This window comes from Oryx dammah, unplaced genomic scaffold (assembly GCF_014754425.2).
Source record: "Oryx dammah isolate SB20612 unplaced genomic scaffold, SCBI_Odam_1.1 HiC_scaffold_19, whole genome shotgun sequence".
Taxonomy (NCBI): Eukaryota; Metazoa; Chordata; class Mammalia; order Artiodactyla; family Bovidae; genus Oryx; species Oryx dammah.
The window spans coordinates 80,669,700-80,677,844 of NW_024070203.1; positions in this window are offsets into that span (position 1 = coordinate 80,669,700).

Consider the following 8,145-nt stretch of genomic DNA (forward strand, 5'->3'; position numbering starts at 1 on the left):
TTAGAACAGCTAGAAGGAATTGCCTCCTCTGCTGAAGAGCACCAGGAAAGGATTCCTGCATTCCCAGAAAATGTTCCTCCCATGCAGTGAATCTCAACCCTAGCTGTATATTGGAATCACCTGAGTAGGGTTGTTTTTTGTTTGTCTATTTTGTTTTGTTTCTTCCAGCTGTCCCAGAACTCCACTGCAAGCAATTAAATCAAAATTCCTGGGGAAGGACTTAAATTAGAGATTCTGAACCAACATCATTAACATCTGGAGAATCCCAGGGACAGGGGAGCCTGGTGGGCTGCCATCTGTGGGGTAGCACAGAGTTGGACATGACTGAAGTGACTTAGCAGCAGCAGCAGAAATTTGTTAGAAATGCAAATTCTCAAACCCCACTCAAGCCCCCATTCAAGGACTACTGAAGTTTGAGAAATATAAGCTTAGATGACAAAAAAAGCTTCTTTTTCCTCCCAGAACAGTTACAAGGCTAAAAGTCCAGCATAGCAGGGAAGACGACTCCACACAGTCAGCTGGGATCCAGGTTCCTTCCTTTCTGTTGCTCTGTGGCCCCCTAGGACATTAACATCTACCCGGTCAAAGCTGGACCACTCCAGATTGCAACCTGCAGCAGGGAAAGAGAGAACTGGAAGAAAACCTATTATGCTGAGCCCTAAGGCCAGAAGTCCTACACAGTGTTTCTTTTCTGAATTTAGCCACAGGACCACATCTAATTCAAAGGATGTTGGGATATCTAGTTTTGTCTAGATAACTCATCTGCTTTCCTGGCAAGGACTCAGACGATGAAAAGCCATCGATTCTTCATTTTCTCTAGCCCTCCCAACTTCCTTTTTCCCTCCATAAAAGTGTTCTTTCCTTACTGTGCAGGGACCTGCGTGTTGCTCACGATTATGGTAGTCCCCAAATTGCAATTCTTTGCTGATCCTGAGTAAAACTCCTTTCTGGAGAAATATCTGGCAGCCTATTTCAGGTCACTATTTTAGTGGCCCATATGGGAACCAGAGAAGACCCCTGACAACTCTGGGTCTAATGAGCAAACAGGTGTAATATTCAAAATTGAATCCATTGTCATTCTTTTTCTCACCAACCCTGCAGTTTAAAGTATTCCTTGATCCTCACTGCAAACGCTTTCCCTTTTTGCATTTAAAGATTTCCAGGTTTTACTTGGGATCTATTTTAAAGTTTCATCTTTCTGGTTAAGGCCCTGCTTTGTATATGAATATTCATTTAGACTCAGTCAGTCTCTCTCATCAGGAAGCTTCCATAAGCCACTTATCCTTCTCCATCAGAGGGCAGACAGACTGAAAACAACAATCACAGAAAACTAACAAATCTGATCACATGGACCACAGCCTCTTCTAACTCAGTGGAACTATGAGCCATGGCACGTAGGGCCACCACAGACAGACAGGTCATGGTGGAGAGTTCTGACAAAATGTGGTCCACTGGAGAAGAGAATGACAAACCACTTCAGTATTCTTTCCTTGAGAACCCCATGAATGGTATAAAAAGGCAAAAAGATAGGACACTATCTTTTTCAACTCCCCAGGCAGATAAGTGCCCAATATGCTACTGCAGATCAGTGGAGAACTAACTCCAGAAAGAATGAAGAGGCAGAGCCAAAGCAAAAACAACACCCAGTTGTGGATGTGACTGGTGATGGAAATAAAGTCCATTAATGTAAAGAGCAATATTGCATAGGAACCTGGAATGTTAGGGTCCCTGAATCAAGGTGAATTGGAAGTGGTCAAAAAAGAGATGGCAAGAGTGAACATCAACATTTTAGGAATCAGGGAACTAAAATGGACTGGAATGGGTGAATTTAACTCAGATGACCATTGTATCTACTACTGTGGGCAAGAATCGCTTAGAAGAAATGGAGTAGCCATCATAGTAAACAAAAGAGTCCAAAATGCAGTACTTGGATGCAATCTCAAAAACGACAGAATGATCTCTGTTCGTTTCCAAGGCAAACCACTCAATATTACGGTAATCCAAGTCTATGCCGTGACCAATAAAGCTGAAGAAGCTGAAGTTGAACGGTTCTATGAAGACCTACAAGACCTAGAACTAACACCCAAAAAACATGTCCTTTTCATTACAGGGGACTGGATGCAAAAGTAGGAAGTCAAGAAACACCTAGAGTAACAGGCAAATTTGGCCTTGGAGTACAGAATGAAGCAGGGCAAAGGCTAACAGAGTTTTTCCAAGAGAATGCACTGGTCATAGCAAACACCCTCTTCCAACAACACAAGAGACCACTCTACATATGGACATCACCAGACTGTCAATACAGAAATCAGATTGATTATATTCTTTGCAGCCAAAGATGGAGAAGCTCTATACAGTCAGATAAAACAAGACAGGGAGCTGACTGTGGCTCAGATCATGAACTTCTATTGCCAAACTCAGACTTAAATTGAACAAAGTAAGGAAAACCTCAAGACCATTCAGGTGTGACCTAAATCAAATCCCTTATGATTACACTGGAAGTGAGAAATAGATTCAATGGATTAGATACACAGTATTAGATCTGATACACAGTGCCTGAAGAACTATGGATAGAGGTTCGTCACATTGTACAGGAAGGAGGCAGGGATCAAGACCATCCCCAAGAAAGAGAAATGCAAAAAGACAAAATGCTTCTCTGAGGAGGCCTTACAAACAGCTGAGAAAAGAAGAGGAGCGAAAGGCAAAGGAAAAAAGGAAAGATAAATGCATTTGAATGCAGAGTTCCAAAGAATAGCAAGGAGAGAGAAGAAAGCCTTCCTCAGTGATCAATGTAAAGAAAAAGGCAAAAACAATAGAATGGGAAAGATTAGAGAGCTCTTCAAGAAAATTGGAGATACCAAGGGAAATTATCATGCGAACATGGGCTTGATAAAGGACAGAAACACCATGGACCTACCAGAAGCAGAAAACATTAAGAGAGGTGTCAAGAAAATGCAGAAAAACTGTAAAAAAAAGATCTTCACGACCCAGATAATCACAATAGTGTGATCACTCACCTAGAGCCAGACATCCTGGAATACTAAGTGAAGTGGGCCTTAGGAAGCATCACTATGAACAAAGCTAGTGGAGGTGATGGAATTCCAGTTGAGCTATTTCAAATCCTAAAAGATGATGCTGTGAAAGTGCTGCACTCAATATGCCAGCAAATTTGGAAAACTCCACAGTGGCCTCAGGACTGGAAAAAGTCACTTTTCATTCTGATCCCAAAGAAAGGCAATGCCAAAGAATGCTCAAACTGCCACACAATTGCACTCATCTCACACCCTAGTAAAGTAATGCTCAAAATTCTCCAAGCCAGACTTAAAAAATACGTGAACTGTGAACTGCCAGATGTTCAAGCTGCTTTTAGAAAAGGCAGAGGAACCAGAGATCAAATTGCCAACATCTGCTGGATCATGGAAAAAGCAAGAGAGTTCCAGAAAAATATCTACTTCTGCTTTATAGACTATGCCAAAGCCTTTGACTGTGTGGATCACTACAAACTGTGGAAAATTCTTCAAGAGATGGGAATACCAGACCACCTGACTTGCCTCCTGAGAAATCTGTATGCAGGTCTAGAAGCAACAGTTAAACTGGACATGGAACAATAGACTGGTTCCAAATCAGGAAAGGAGTATGTCAAGGCTGTATATTGTCACCCTGCTTATTTAATTTATATGCAGAGTACATCATGAGAAATGTTGGGCTGGAAGTAGCACAAGCTGGAATCAAGATTGCCAATCAATAACCTCAGATATGCAGATGACACCACCCTTATGGCAGGAAAACAAAGAACTAAACAGCCTCTTGATGAAAGTCAAAGAGGAGAGTGAGAAAAAAAAGGTTGGCTTAAAGCTCAACATTCAAAAACTAAAGATCATGGCATCTGGTCCCATCACTTCATGGGAAATAGATCGAGAAACAGTGGAAACAATGACAGACTTTATTTTCTTGGGCTCCAAAATCATTGCAGATCGTGACTGCAACCATGAAATTAAAAGACGCTTGCTCCTTGGAAGAAAAGTTATGACCAACCTCGACAGCATATTAAAAAACAGAGACATTACTTTGCCAACAAAGGTCTGTCTAGTCAAGGTTATGGTTTTTCCAGTAGTCATGTGAGAGTTGGGCTATAAAGAAAGCTGAATGCCAAAGAATTGATGCTTTTGAACTGTGGTGTTGGAGAAGACTCTTGAGAGTCCCTTGGACTGCAAGGAGATCCAACCAGTCCATCCTAAAGGAAATCAGTCCTGAATGTTCATTGGAAGGACTGATGTTGAAGCTAACTCCAATCCTTTGGCCATCTGATGCGAAGAGCTGACTCACTGGAAAAGACCCTGATGCTGGGAGAGATGGAGGTGGGAGGAGAAGGGGATGACAGGATGAGATGTTTGGATGGCATCATCAACTCAGCGGACATGAGGTTGGGTAAACTCTGGGAGTTGGTGATGCGCAGGGAGGCCTGGAGTGCTGCCATCCATGGGGTCGCAGAGTCGGACACAACTGAGTGACTGAACTGATGATATGAATTTGGTAATAGAAGTCAGGGACACCAGGCTGTTAAGTTTGAGTGACTCTGCTGCATTTCTCAGCAAATCTGTGAAGATCTTCGGTTACTATGAGAAAGTCTGACTATTGCTTGCAGTTCAGCTTTAGTCTAGGGAGTATAAGAAATTAAAGGCTCAGCCTCTTGACCCCTAGGAGGCTTAATTTTAAAGGGACAGTTTCTGACTGGTTCAGCGGAAAAGGGAGTGGGGAGAATTTCAGAGAAAGGGGGTTTGGTTTTAATACAGAATAATACAGAATTAATACAGCAGAACTGAAGTAGAAAAGAAGGTGTTGGCAGTGTAGATGGTAAGAAGGAAGATGGCACTGGAGGCAGAGTCTGGATGTGAACAGCAGAAGGAAGACAGACCAGGTGGCTGTGGAAGCAGAGCCTCAGCCATCAGGAACCATTTTATTTCTCTTAAATCAATTGTTTGCCTCAGTTAATCTTAAAATTTCATTTTGCAGAGAGGCAATTTTTAGATTCCTGATTACATTGGGAAACCTCAAAACACCAATTGAAATAAGCATTCCACTCAGTTCTGGAAAATTTTGAGCTATTGTAGTCCAATTTGGTTTTAAGGAAATTAAATTTGAGGATTTCAAAAAGCTCCCCATGATGGCCTTTGATACCCTAGATTGTCTTTGGTCAGATTGGCCCTTTTAGTTAGAAATGTGCAGGAGGAAAGGACATAAAAGTGGCTGCATTTATTGTGTAGGGGGCACCCTCAAAATATTTAGATAATTGGGAACCCATTTATCAGAGGTTTTTCTCTAATGTAAAAGGACAGTTTTCAAATGGTTCAAATAGCTTACAGGTCAAGTCAAACAGCTTGCAAGTCTAAATATCAGCCAATTCAAAAGAAACAGCGTGGTCCTGGAGAAGTGGCCAGGCCAGAGGCTTTTCCAGAAGATAGTCCCTTCCTGAGGAATAGGCTGAAGGCTGAATGGCCGCAGTTTTATTTGAAGCAGCTTTCTCCTGAAGGATAAGCCAAAGGCATTTTAAACCACTTTGGCTGAAATATCAATAGTTTGACCTCAAGATGAGACCAAAGAGTCAGCCGTGTCTGACTCTTTGCAACCCCATGGACTGCAGCATGCCGGGCCTCCCTGTCCATCACCAAATCCCGGAGTCAACTCAAACTCATGTCTGTTGAGTTGGTGATGCCATCCAACCATCCCATCCTCTGTTGAACCCTTCTCCTGCCTTCAATCTTTCCCAGCATCAGGGTCTTTTCAAATGAGTCAATTCTTCACATCAGGTGGCCAAAGTATTGGAGCTTCTGCTTCAGCATCAGCCCTTCCATTGAATATTCAGGACTGATTTCCTTTAGGATGGACTGGTTGGATCTCCTTGTAGTCCAAGGGACTCTCAAGAGTCTTCTCCAACACCACAGTTCAAAAGCATCAATTCTTCAGCGCTCAGCTTTCTTCACAGTCCAACTCTCACATCCATACATGACCACTGGAAAAACCATAGCTTTGACTAGATGGATCTTTGTTGGTAAAGTAATGTCTGCTTTTTAATAAGCTGTCTAAGTTGGTCATAACTTTTCTTCCAAGGAGCAAGTGTCTTTTAATTTCATGGTTGCAATCACCATCTGCAGTGATTTTGGAGCCCCCCCAAAATAAAGTCTCTCACGGTTTCCATTGTTTTCCCATCTATTTGCCATGAAGTGATGGGACCAGAAGCCATGATCTTAGTTTTCTGAATGTTGAGTTTTAAGCCAACTTTTTTACTCTCTTCTTTCCCTTCCATCAAGAGGCTTTTTGTTTCTCTTCACTTTCTGCCATAAGGGTGGTGTCATCTGCACATCTGAGGTTATTGATATTTCCCTTGGCAATCTTGATTCCAGCTTGTGCCTCATCCAGTCCAGCATTTCTCATGATGTACTCTGCATATAAATTAAATAAGCAGGGTGACAATATACAGCCTTGACATACTCCTTTCCTGATTTGGAACCAGTCTATTGTTCCATGTCCAGTTTTAACTGTTGCTTCTAGACCTGCATACAGATTTCTCAGGAGGCAGTTCAGGTGGTCTGGTATTCCCATCTCTTGAAGAATTTTCCACAGTTTGTAGTGATCCACACAGTCAAAGGCTTTGGCATAGTCTATAAAGCAGAAGTAGATATTTTTCTGGAACTCTCCTGCTTTTTCCATGATCCAGCAGATGTTGGCAATTTGATCTCTGGTTCCTCTGCCTTTTCTAAAAGCAGCTTGAACATCTGGCAGTTCACAGTTCACGTATTTTTTAAGTCTGGCTTGGAGAATTTTGAGCATTACTTTACTAGGGTGTGAGATGAGTGCAATTGTGTGGTAGTTTGAGCATTCTTTGGCATTGCCTTTCTTTGGGAATGGAATGAAAACTGACATTTTCTAGTCCTGTGGGCACTGTGGAGTTTTCCAAATTTGCTGGCATATTGAGTGCAGCACTTTCACAGCATCATCTTTCAGGATTTGAAATAGCTCAGCTGGAATTCCATCACCTCCACTAGCTTTGTTCATAGTGATGCTTCCTAAGGCCCACTTCACTTAGTATTCCAGGATGTCTGGCTCTAGGTCATGACTTCACTTTCTTTCTGGGCTTCCCTGGTGGCTTAGATGGTAAAGAGTCTGTCTGTAGTGCAGGAGATCCTGGTTCGATCCCTGGGTCAGGACGATTCCCTGGAGAAGGAAATGGCAACCCATTCCAGTATTCTTGCCTGGAAAATCCCACGGATGGAGGAGCCTGACAGGCTAAAGTCCATAGGGTCGCAAAGAGTCAGACACAACTGAATGACGAATTCATATGCTCGTTGGTAAAGGCCAGACTCAACGTTGGATGGAAACTGCTAATTGGGAAAATCCTAAAAAGGCTCTAGAATTAAAACTGGGAGACCAGCCTGTTTATTATATGGTCAGGCTTGCACAATTGCTAAGTGACTTCATTGAGCAATTCCTAGGGCTTGTCTAAAACCTATTGATTGGATAAAATTCAGGCTTTCACACAAAAATCCAATGAAGCTTTTCATAATTATTACCCTTGACTTCAGCTTATTTTTAAGGAAAATTCTGGTCTTCCCTTCAGCTGCTGAGTCCACATGGCGAGTTTTTGCTCTATTTTTATTAATGGACCAAACTGAGACCTTTCCCTTCTGGTAAAAGAAAAGACCAGGTTGGAATAGGAAACTACCTCCACTGCAGATTTAGTTAATCTGGTAAACCAGCTCTCTCGAATCCTAAATGAGTCACCTCAAAAGAAGATTGCTGAAATTCTTAATCTTCACCTTAGCAAATGCAGGCTCCTAAATGAAACCAAACTCGCCTCGTTTCTGCTGTTATGCAAAGACCTAGGGTATTGAAAAGAGATCTTTACACACTTAAGCTCTTAAGGCATTTTCAGCCCTTTAACCAGCCTTTCCAATATCCTCCCAGTTCTCAATGTCAGGCCTCCAAGGAATTACAGAGGTCTTCCCAATCCTCCCTTCTAGTCAGCTTGGAGAAACGTTTCTCTAGACTGGGGATGACTCTCTTCTAGTCCTAACTGACCCTGGAGCCACATTCTTGGTACTCAACCCCACTATTGTTAAACAGCCCTGGCCTTAGAGTACTGAACATTGC